Source organism: Pipra filicauda, unplaced genomic scaffold, assembly GCF_003945595.2.
Source record: "Pipra filicauda isolate LSUMZ 115617 unplaced genomic scaffold, ASM394559v2 scaffold467_size714961_pilon, whole genome shotgun sequence".
Lineage (NCBI taxonomy): Eukaryota > Metazoa > Chordata > Aves > Passeriformes > Pipridae > Pipra > Pipra filicauda.
The window spans coordinates 398,140-409,827 of record NW_024104606.1 but is presented as its reverse complement, the minus strand read 5'-3'; positions in this window follow the sequence as shown (position 1 = coordinate 409,827).

Here is an 11,688-nt window from a genome sequence, read left to right as displayed (position 1 = left end):
CCCTGTCACCTGGGGATGCAGGCAAGGTGGTGGCACAGGAGCTTCCGAAGGGTAGTGGCCATTGAGCGCAGCTTCCCGACCCCACACAGCTCTTCCCTGAGGAATTTTTGCCAGGAGTCTCATTTGAGATCTGCCATTCTACTGATCTGCAGCTCTGCAGAGCTGATTTCTCAGCCCAGCCTCTCCCATGGCACTTGGCCTTTCCAAAGCAATGACATGCTCATCCAACACTTCCATCAGCCAGACTTACATTCCCATGTCCAAGCAGGCAACTAATATTCAGGGTTTCCCATCTTTTTTTTCCTTTGTGGGGATAACCTCCCTGTTGTTGGGAGCAAAGCACCCCTGTAGTGCAGGTGTGTTTATGGACAAAGGTGTGGGAGCCTTCTGTGGGAATAAACACTTGCAGTTGCCAAGGTCCTTGTTCTCCAGAGCCATCTCCAAGCATTTCCCAGGCTGCTGCTGGCCAAAGGGTGAGTGAGAGGCCTCGGGGCAAGCGCCCAGCAGCAACAGCTCAGGGTGGAGTGATGGAGGTAGGAGCTGGATAAGGAGGAATTGGGGAAATTTCAGAGTTTGGAGAGCCCCAGGCCCCTCCACTGGCCACTGCTTTTGTGTTTATTTCATGGTCAGAAGAAATTTTTCAAATGAGGAGAAAGAAAGAGGAGAAAAAAATGGATAGGAAACATTGCACAGGAAAAAGAAACAATAAAAATTGTGAATTTCTTCTTCCAAATCTTTGTGAGTTTTAGAGTTGCTCCCTCTGCCACTGTTGCTGGAGAGGATCTGGGAACATACAGGGGGGTGGTAGTGATGGGGAGGGGGTCTCATTCTTCCCCCCACCGAGGCTTCTCTGTTGGGCCTGGGGTCCCTGTGAGGCACTGTGGGGTGCCCCTGGCTGGCCTGTGCCCCCTCCCAGGTCATGGCCACCCCTAAGGACAGATCTGCCACCATACCTACCACCTCCGAGTGCTGTAGGGGCAGCCAAAGCCCTGGCTAAAACTTCCCAGAGTCTGGGAGTCTGGGAAAAATGAAAACTCTCCTTTTCAGCTTGTACTGCTGGTTTATGGCATCCCAGGAGGGAGAGAGCTGGCAGGAGCCAGACCCACAGAGCCCAGGGCTGGAGCACTCTGGACAGGGAAACACCAACCCCCAAGTCACTGGGACAAACAGGGAAGCACAATTTCATGTGCTGGTGTGGGTCAACGACGTCATGCCAAATGAATCCTGAGTGAGCTCTGCTCCCTGCCCGCCCTTACCCAACCCTGGAGCTTGTCCTGGGAAACAGCGGGGTTGTGCCGCCGGGGGCCGCAGAGGACGTGTTCCCACCGGTTGTTTCTGCAGTGGCAGTGTTTGTGCTGAGGCAGGAGACAGGGAGTGTGAGAAGCCAAAGCCTTTTGAGAAGGCACATGACTTATGTGTTTTCCTGTGGGGAATTCTCAAATTTGCCCTGAGAAATGCAAATTTTTAAGGTACACTAATGCAAAGCCCTTGGAGGCCTTGAGCTGCCTCGGGCTGGGAATGACCACAGGCCAACAGGAAGGTGCTCTCCTAAGAGCCAGGTGCTCTTGAGTTCAAATGGAGCTAAAAACAGCAGGGTCTGAGCATTTGTCTGTGCCCTTCTCTGCCCTGCATGGAAAAGGGCTACAGCCAAAATCCCTGTGGGGTCCCAACTGCCCAGTTTGGTTTGGGGCTGGGGAAAGGTTGAGGTTTGGTCCTGGGCCATGAGGGACCCTTCCCCCTGCACAGGTCCCCAGGAAGGACCCCACAAGGACCCTGCCCCTGCTCAGTGGCCTTAGGACCCGGAGCAGCTCAGGAAGCAGCAGGGCTCGATGGCCCTCGGGGATGTTTCTGGGTCTCTGTGTGCTCCATGGGGGGCCAGCCCCTGGGCAGGGAACAGTAGACTCCAGAGAAAGTTATTTTCTGTGGAGGTCTCTCTGCAGGACAAGGGACATTCCCGTTCCCATTCCTCAATCCCTATCCTTATCCCTATCACTGCACCCATCTCCATCCCCATCTCCTCTTCCGTGCAATCCCACCAGCTCAGCCACTCAGGAAACGCAGCACACACCACATGTAGCTCCTCCAAACAGCCCCCACATGCCTGGAAGTACATCCCCATCTCGATCCCTGTCCCCATCCCCATCCCTGTCCCTGTCCCCATCCCTGTCCCACTGTCTCATGCACATCGGGCTGTGAGCAGGTGAGCTGTGGTGGGTGTCTTTGTTCCCTGCCTTTTTTCTCTACCCCATTCCTTCCCAGGCTGACCTGGCAGGTCACTGTGTGAAAGTTCAGCCTGGTCTGAACTCACACGAATTCCTGCAGCTGCTCCGCCCGGGGCTTATGTCACCAGGAGGGATGGGAGCAAAGCAGATTTACAGGAAGGTTGATCACAGTGTTGCTTTGTTGTTGGAAATGGCAAACGTCAGGGAGACTCCAGTGAGAGGGAACAGGGCATGTGTGAATTACGCTGTCACCACTTCAGGGATAAATTTAGGTTCTCCAGGGGAACAGTTACTCTGATTCACTGGAGGTCGGGAAACATCCAACAGGGATTTCCTCCCGGCCCCCGTCTGGGCGCAGCAGCACGTCTCACCCAGACAGGCACTGGCAGCATTCCCGGATGGAGCGGGCACTCCATCCGCCCCAGTCTCTGCTCACACCTGGTCCTGGCAAGGACTTATCCATCACACATGCTCTCCTGGCCCTGCAGCCAAACAGCCTGCTAAACCCCCCACCCCTGAGGTCGCCATTCCTGCTTTTCCCAAGCACAAGCTCCGCTGGCTCAAACTCCGTCACTCCCCGCTCTGGAGAGGGGCCGTGTGGCTCCTGCCCCGGGGTCACACGGCAGCACAGCTCCTGCAGCCTGCCCAGCTTGGTTGTACCCTGACCAAGGGGACTGGTGACAGCGAGGTGGCTCAGGCTGCTGGAGCACAGCCTCGTCCTTCCCCAGGGCTGGGGACACCACCCCACCCCTGTCAGAGAGTGCCCAAAACTTCCGCTCTCGATGCTGCTGCTTCTTGAGCAGAGATGGACTTCCAAGCAGAGTCAGTCAGAAAGATGGAAAATTGGCCACAGCCCTCCACCCCCAGCGAGGACCAGCTGCATCAGGAGCTCAGCCGTGCCATCGGCTCCATTCCATCCTCTTTCCTCCGGCTTTCTCTGCCAGCACGAGGCAGCCCTGGGTAAACCACCAGCAGCCCGGGTGAGGGGACAAGACATCAATACCCGGGTTGCAATGTCTTCTGGGGACTCTGGAGCATGGGGTAGGGTTGCAGCCACCTTGGGGTCCCTCTCACCCAGGGAGGGTCCCGGGCCCCATCAGCCTGGAGCAGGAGGCCCATTTTCACACTTGAAGAGCTGACATAAAAGGCCAGTGATGTTCTCGGTCCAAGCATTCTCCTTATTTTCCTGGCAATGCTGGATGAACATTATGCAAGTCTTCACTCCCCTTTATTCTTCCTGCCATCCCGGGCTCCTCAGGGAGCACCGGGGTTACTGTGCTGAAGGTCACACATGCCAGAAGGCAGGAAACTAGAGGGCTTGGGGTAACGTGGGAGGCTTTGCAACCAGAGAAATCCGACCCTTATTTTTACAGTCATCTCTCGGTTTAACCAACATGCGTTTCGAATTAGGGGCTCTGGCTGGCTGGGCTCCCAGCTCGTGGTGCAAGGAGCTCCAGGTTCCTGGGGATGAGGCTGCCCCTTGGCACACTCAGTCTGCTCATGAGCCTCTGTGGAAAGGGCCAGACCACCAGGGCCAGGGCTGGGCTCTGCTTTCCCTTTCAGGCAACAGTGGCTTCCCTTTTACCAGCAGCCTTTGGCTAGTGACAGACAGTGGCTTTGGAAGAGCCTTTGGTGGGCACAAGGGTGACAGGGTATTTCTCCAGGTGTTTTCTGAACATCCCTTCATTTCATCTGTAGTTTCTGGAAGGAGATGCCCAGAGCCACTGCAGCAGATACAAGCGAAGTCCACAGAGTTCATCCACAGCCCTGCTGTCACTCCTGGCCACCTGTCTCCTCCCCTGTGATGGGGCAGAGGCAGCTCTGGCACTGCTCAGTCCTGGTCTGCCAGCGGCCGTGACCCCTCTGTCCCGCTGGCACAGCCCCTCGTGGGCTGGATCTCCTGATGCAACACAAACAGCTTTTTTGGCTGCGCTGTGTGATAAACCTCCAGGTTACTTCTGCTGCCCAGGAAGGTTTTTAGCCATCCCAGAATGAATATCTATGAGGGCCCTTGGGGATGTGCCCTCCTTACCCCACTGTGCTGGGTGAGTGCTGGGTACGAGCTGCGTGGGCTCCTGAGCTCTTTCACACTCTGTGTCCATTTCCCACTTTGCTCAGGAGGTTGTTTCCCCCGGTTCCCTTCTGCTCTGGTGCTGGGCAGGTCCCCCTCCCACAGGACACTTGTGCAGTGAGGGATAGTGTGAGCTGCTGGAGCCAGGCTGGCAGCACACGGCTGCCCAGGGCGGGGGTGACACTGTTGGGTTCAGCTGTGCTGCACCCGCAGCCAGGAGCAGCCACGGTCACAAGGACCCTGCTAGGTCCCTGCCCATCCCCGTGGGGCCCCAGCTGGCTTTCCCCCCAGGAAGAGACCTGCAGGAAAGGGTAGCAGACCTTTAGATGGGGTAAATGCCAGGGGACACACTCCTCACACAGCACAGAAGCGAGAAGCACCAGACCTTGAGGCACAGTCCTGAAAACCCCAGCTGGGGATCAAACCTCTTCCCAGACCTCTCCCTGCTCGGTTCGTGACTCAGACAACGCGACTCCCGTCCTGGCTGCGGTGGCTGAAGGGAGAGCTCGGGGAGAGGCACGGCCGCGCCTCCAGGGACCAGACGAGGCAGCAGTGACGTCTCTCCACCCACCTGACCCGCTGCATCCAGGCTGTGAACTCAGCTACGTAACAGGGTGTCCAGGAATACCGGCCTCGGGACGCGTCGGGGAAGTCGGGATATTTCCTGCTGCTGTAGAAAGTCACGTCGAGGATGTAAAGGGAAGGGGTGGCTCAGGCTCTGCAGAGTGGGGGCCAAAAACAAGTGATGAAATCAAGGCTTTGTCTGTCGTGTGCATTTTCCAATGGGAAATATATCTTATTCTTTAGTCAAGATTTTTCTGGATTTTCATTCTTGGGTCCTGGATTTTTTGAGATTTTTACCCCCCATTTCACAAGACACGCAGGCCTCGGGAGCTGAAAAAACCCCACTGCTTTCCGTTCACTTCTGTGAAAACCTGAAAAGAATCAGAGGAAAATGGCCCAAAGTACCAAGAGCTCCAGCAGCCCCTTTCCCAGCCCCCCTCACTGACAAACAGCAGCAGTGGCTGGGAGGGCTTCGGGGGCCTCCAGATCCCCGGGGAAGTGGGAGGCTGGGAGAGAGGAGCTGGCCCCATTTCCAGCTGTGGCTCTTTCCATGCTGTGACAGGGACCTCGGCTGCTTCTTGGTTTTCCTAAATTGAGCATTTTGCTGCCTGTGTGGTGGACCTGAGCTCTCCCCAGAACAGCAGAACTGTCCCTGCTAGGGGGCTTGGCTTCCCAAGGGGGGGCTGCCCAGCACCCACAGGTACCCCTGGAGCATCCCACACCCAGCTTTCCTCACGCTCGGGTCAGAGAGGAGCACGTGCCCTGCAGTGCCTGCAGTGGTTCTGCTGGGGCAGGGCCAGGACAGAGCAGCCTCTGTTTAGTTCGAATTTCTTAGAAAAACAAACGCTGTGGGTTTTTCACCTGGCAGACGGGTGTTTCCGTTCCTGGGAATTCTGCTCACACACGGCAACAAAGAGCTGACACAGGTCCAAGTCTGTGCCTGGGCTTTGAGCTCGGATGCTGTTGTTGGACCAGCTCACCCACCTCGAGCTGAGCACATGCCCTTGGAGCTGCCCGGGTTTGGCATCTGTTGATCCCCCACGCAAGGAAAATCGGATACCTAGAGAGAAAGTCTTGATGCCAAAAGCCCGCCTGCTCAGAGGGCCTGGAAATTGCTTCCCTGTTGCAAAGCACAGAGAAAAGATAAATTCTGAGCACAGTCCAAGAAAATCCTCCCACCCCGAAAAAGGAATTCAAAATGGGGAGTTTCCTGTCAATCAAAGTCATTGAGGATGCCCCGGTTGCCAACTGGCAATGATCCCCTGAGACCATGGAGCACCACAGCTCCTCCATTCCAGCTGAAAAGTAGGATTTTTGTTGGCAAGTGTCACTTTAAACGGTGGTTTTATGGTTCACTCCTGCTAAATTTCTGAACCCAACCAGATCAGTGCTTTTGACTGGGCAGGGTCTTCTTTGGGAGGAACTCTCCAGGGAGAGGAAGGTCAGGGTGCAGAGGGGAGTAGTAGCTGCTCCCAGCCTTCCCAGTGCCTGTGCCCACAAGCTGGGAATGGTCCTGGGCAATTTGCCAGCCCCCAGATGACTTTCCATGTGTTACAGTTTTGGGAGGATTTTTGCTGCGAGAATGAACAGCAGGAGGCACAAATGGAGAGGGTGGGGGGAACCTTACCATGTTCCTTAGTGGGAAGCTCTGCTCTCATCAGGATTTTCCCTCGACCAACCAGAAAAAGCCCACTGGCAGTTCCTGGGCATGTTCCTCCTCCTGATGCATGGCTCCCCAGGAAGACCCTGTCATCAGCCTGTGCCGAAAATCTGAATATCATCAGGAGCTCAGTATGGCAGCAGGGCCCAGGGCTGCCTCCAGCACCACTGTGTCGGGGCAGCTTATGGGTTGTGCCACCAGCTGCAGTGTCACCATCACCAGGCTCAGCCCTCGAGGCAGTTCCCCCATCTCTGTTGGTCTCAGGGAGTCCCAGTCACACCTCTCTCCCAAATCCTTCCAGTACCCTGGGCTGGTGCAAGGGATGGAGCTGTGCCTGGATCTGCAGCTCCTTTATCCTTGGACTTCAGGACATGGAGCAAAAATAGAAAGGGAAGAGTGACCTTTGCCATTTGAATAACTGTCTGCTGTGTCAGCACAGCATGTTTGGGGATTTTGCACAAGGTTCCAGCGGCTCTGAGCCAGGACCAGACAATTTTCATTCTCTCTGCTGGCAGCCATGAACTGCAGCGGGAATGTGGCCTCCTAATCCCTGCTCAGGGAGACACTCAGGAGAGAAGATGCCTTCCAGGCTTCCCCCTGTGTCTCCATGCCAGAAACTTTCCCCTGACTGGTTGTCCAGCCGTGGAATGGGAAGGTGGAGGCTGCAGCAGAGGGATGGCATAGTATGGGATGGAAGGGATGGAAGAATTATGCTTCAAGGGACAGGATGGGAAGGGGAAGGCTGCAGGGATGGGATGGGATGGGATGGGATGGGATGGGATGGGATGGGATGGGATGGGATGGGATGGGATGGGATGGGATGAGGTGGGATGGGGTGAGATGGGGTGGGATGGGATGGGGTGGGATGGGGTGGGATGGGATGAGGTGGGAGGAGTGGGGTGGGATATACTCCAGGAATGGCATGGGAAGAGGAAGGCTGCAGGAATGGGATGAGAAGAGGAAGGCTGCATTCATGAGATGGGAAAGGCTGCAGGAGTGGGAATGGACTCAGGAATGCCACAAGGTATTTGTGATTTAGCAGTAAATCCTCACCCCATGACAGTCTTTTAAACACAAAAAGGTGTTTAAAAACAAAAGGTGAGAAACTGTGACCCTGCTTTCTGGGTTCAGGTAAGGGGCTCAATCTCCTCTGTCACAGGGGGATAAATGACTCTCCCAGGGAGCTGAGAGCCTGTCCAGGGGCCTGGAGAGCCAGGGACAGGGCATCCATCTGAGCTGGATCCCCTGGGCACAGTGGGGGCACTGAGCACCCTCAAGCCAGGGACAGCCCAGCACTGTCCGCAGGTAACCGGGCCCACCCCTGCCCCTGTGGCCTTCCTGACTGGCTTGGCAAACCCAGCCCAGAGAGTGAAATTAGAAGCAATTAAAAATTAAGCTTGGCTTAGGCTCAGACCAAACTTTCTACCAATTTTAGCTGCTTGTTGCTTAGGAGACAGCATGTGCTGGAGTTCAGCCACTGACGCAACACCGAGGGGGTTTCTGCTGGCACGGAGCTCTGGGCCAGGAATAGACTCGAATAGACTCGAGGATGGCCAGAGAGGGATGAGCCAGGGTTGGAACCAAAGTGCAAAGGGGGCAGGACCTGCAGCACCTGACATCTTATTTGCAAATTGGCAGCTTTCTGCTTTTCGATTAATTCTTGCTCAATCAATTCTTTTCCAGAGGAAAAAAAGGAGCTTTAGAGCTAAGGAGAGAAACGAGAAATTGATTGAATCTTCCAGCAAAGGACCCCCATGACCCCGCAGTGAAGAAGGGACGCCTGGGGTGCCCCCAGAGCCGCGGTGACGCAGCGGGGGCGGGCCGGGGGCTGGTGCGGCGGGACGGGTTCGATGGCCAGGGTGTCACCCTGGCAGGACCTGGAGAGCTTCCACAGCCACCTTGGCCGCCCCGGACACCGCCTGACGGGCAGCACAGCTCGGCGCTGAGCAAACAGGGCCGAGGTCGGGGGCAAGGACAGCGGATGGCAGCGCTGCCGAGCGGCGGCACCGCCCCTCGCTGCCCCCGGGAGGGCGATCAGGGCGACGGGCCCCCGGCAGCGCCAAGGGGTGACAGCTGGCAGCAGCCCCGCGGTGACCCTGTCACCGCCCGTCCTGTGCGGTGGCAAAGAAGGAAACCTCCCCTCTGAAGGCATTTCCCAGCTGAGGGGTATTTGCATCCCAGGACAAAGCCAGGCGATGCCACAGGGGCTCTGCCACCGTCCTGCAAACTGTCCCCGGCGGATCCCAAGGCATTCCAGTCCCCCCGTCAGGCACAGAGGGCCCCTGTCCCAGTGCCACACTGTGGCTCTGTCCCCTGCAGGGCTGGGGGTGAGCAGGTGAGCCACCAGGCTGTCACCTGAGGGACACCACGGCCAAGAAGAAATTCACCCTCCAGCCACCCACTGCCAGCGGGGCTTTGATGCAGAAAAGCAGGAGATTTCAGGTTCTGCAAAGCCCGTAAACAGGATCACTGTCCTCTCTGATTTCACATGGAAAAGACTTGGAGAAGGTAAGATGCCATGGTCATGGGCAGTCATTTAAGATCCAGGCACAGCTGGCAGGTGGCCCAGCAGGGACACAGCCCTGGGTGCCCGGGGTGCCTGGGGTGCAGACAGACACGAGCAGCCGTCGTGCTCGGCGGGTGTCTGAGCTGTGGCTCCTCGGGCCATGTGTCTGTGTGGGGCTGAGCTGAGCCATGTCCTTGCCTGCAGCACCGACCAGGTCACCCTGACATGCACTGAGTGCCTCAGGTCTCAGACACGGCTCCAGCACTCCAGACGGTTGCTGGAGGGGCAACTGCCACCCCTCATTTACATTGCCCTGACAGTATCCCCCATAACTGACCAAACGAATCAGGCAGGGCTGGGAGAGCTCCCTAATTAACACAGTTATTATTAGCGATGTCAGGGCAGGTTTGCAAAAGGCGAGTTCAGAGTCCATGTGCCTGACAGCAAGCGGTGAGAGGGGTGATGGGACCATCCCACATGACCGGGATGTCCTCTGTGTCACTTGGGAGTCCTGAGCACACCTGGATCATGGGAGCAGGGACATCCCTGGGTGCCAGATGGGTTGGATGGGCTGGACAGGCACTGGTCCAGGCCTTTGCAAGGGGATGAGCAGGGTCATGTTGTTGCCAGTCTTCCCCCACCAGCCAAGAAGCTGCCCTTGGCTCATACCCGGGCAAATCCCAAGGGAATCGGGACCTTTGCTATTCAGGCCATGACTCCTGGTGATGCCAGGAGCTGGATGTTCAGGAGGAGCAAGGTGAGAGGGTCCTGCTGTGTGTAGGGAAGTGCACTGGCTGTCCTGCAGTGCTGCTTCTTCCCCAACCCCCAGATCACCCCGGCTCCAGCTCACAAACCAGCACCTCCAGGAGCTCTTTGCTGTATGTAGGGCAGCCCCGGGGTGCCCACAGCAGCTTGTGCACTGCCAGAGCTCCTGCCACTCCTGCTCCCCATTGAGCGCTTGGAGAGGCGCCTAATTCGCCCTTTCAGAGCAGAGATAAGATGGATTAAGGCCTGCTGAATGCTTGCCAAAAGAATTGCCATTAGGCTCTGGAGTGCTTAATCTCCACCAGACTAAAAGCAGACAGGCTGCACTGCAGCTAGTCCTGTCTGCCAGGGGATAAACACCCAGTGCAGGGTTTCAGGGAAACCTTTGGAGGCTGCAAACTGCATCCCAAAGTGTACACGCTGTCCAGAGCACCCAAGGCTGGTGCCAGGTCCCACACTCCTACTGGCTCCAAGGGATGACGTTGCTGGAAGTTATGCAAAGCTCCGTGTTGGCCTCAGGAGCCTCAGACCATGAGGCTCAAGGAGCCTCAGACACCTCTGCTCCTTGATTCTCCCCTTCCATGAGCTCGTCTCTGAGGCTCTTCCATCCTGGCAGCCTTATCTCCTGCAGATTAGCTCTCCAAAGCTGTCCTTGCCCATGTACTTCTCCGATGACTCACGTTTGTTATTTCCTGCCCCTATCTCTGATTTCCTTTGCTGTCCTCACACTACTGCTCCCCAAGGTCCAGCTCCTCCCCAGGGTGACCCCAGGGACCAACACGTTCCCCAGGCTCCGGGCTGATTTCAGAGGATGATGATGTTCCTTTCTGTGGAGCCAGAGCCCAGAGGGGGCAGAGCTCCCCCTCCCCTCCAGTGGTGACAGGCAACCTCAAGTCCACTCCATGCATTGCCCAACACCCTGCATGGGACACTCCACAGCCACGAGGGGTTGGCATTGTGCCTGGCATGACCACCATGGCTCAGGGAAGGCAATGCCAGTCTGGTGCTTCATCCTTGCCCAGGACTGGCCTGGGGTTTCAGACCTCTTTGGAAAGCTGGACCAGGCAGGCCACTGTTTGCATTTTAGTCAAATCTTGGTGATGAGGACACTGTGCTGGGTGCCAGCTGCCACAGGGGAACCAGCCCCACTGAATGCACACTGCAAACAAGACCTCTCAGGATGCAGGATGGAGGGAATGGGCCCCATCAACCACACCTGCTGGAGACCTCTGGCCATCCTGCCACCCCATGAAGATGTTTTTTGAGTTCATTTTTGTGCTAGAACCCGGAAAGAGGCAGAGCACTGAGAGCATCCCAGGACAACTGGGGAGGGATGTTGGTGGCAGGGTCTCTGGGGCTCATCACAGCTCTGCCCTGGAAAACACTGACATCCCCAATGCCATTTTCTCTGGACTTTTCTTGATGGAAGACTTCTCATCAGCATCCCTCTCCCACCAGCGCTGTGTGGGTGAGTCAGGTTCTATTAAAGAACAGACACTAAAACCTCCAGCCCCCGGCCCTGAGCTGTTCCCTCCAGCACGTTAGGATGCCCCTGACCCTCGGCTTCTTTCCCATAGGTAACAAACCCTCCATCCTTCACTGCTCTCCCTCCATCCTTCCACTGCCATCCTCTCCCCTTCCGTGCCTGTTCCCTGCCCTTGTGGCCCACCAAGCCAGCAGCTGCCTCTGGCCATGGAGCAGATGGAGGCTGGGCATTGCTCTTCCCTCTCCACTGGCGTGATGCAACCTGGACTCCATCGTGGTGACACTCTGTCCCAGCCAAACAAACACAGCCTGGAGCCTCGTGCTCCATTGCAACAGCCTGAGGGCCCCAGCACCCCCAGCCAGGGACAGCCCAGCCCGTGTCCAGCAGCAGCCAGGGCTGGCAGGGGCAGCTTTT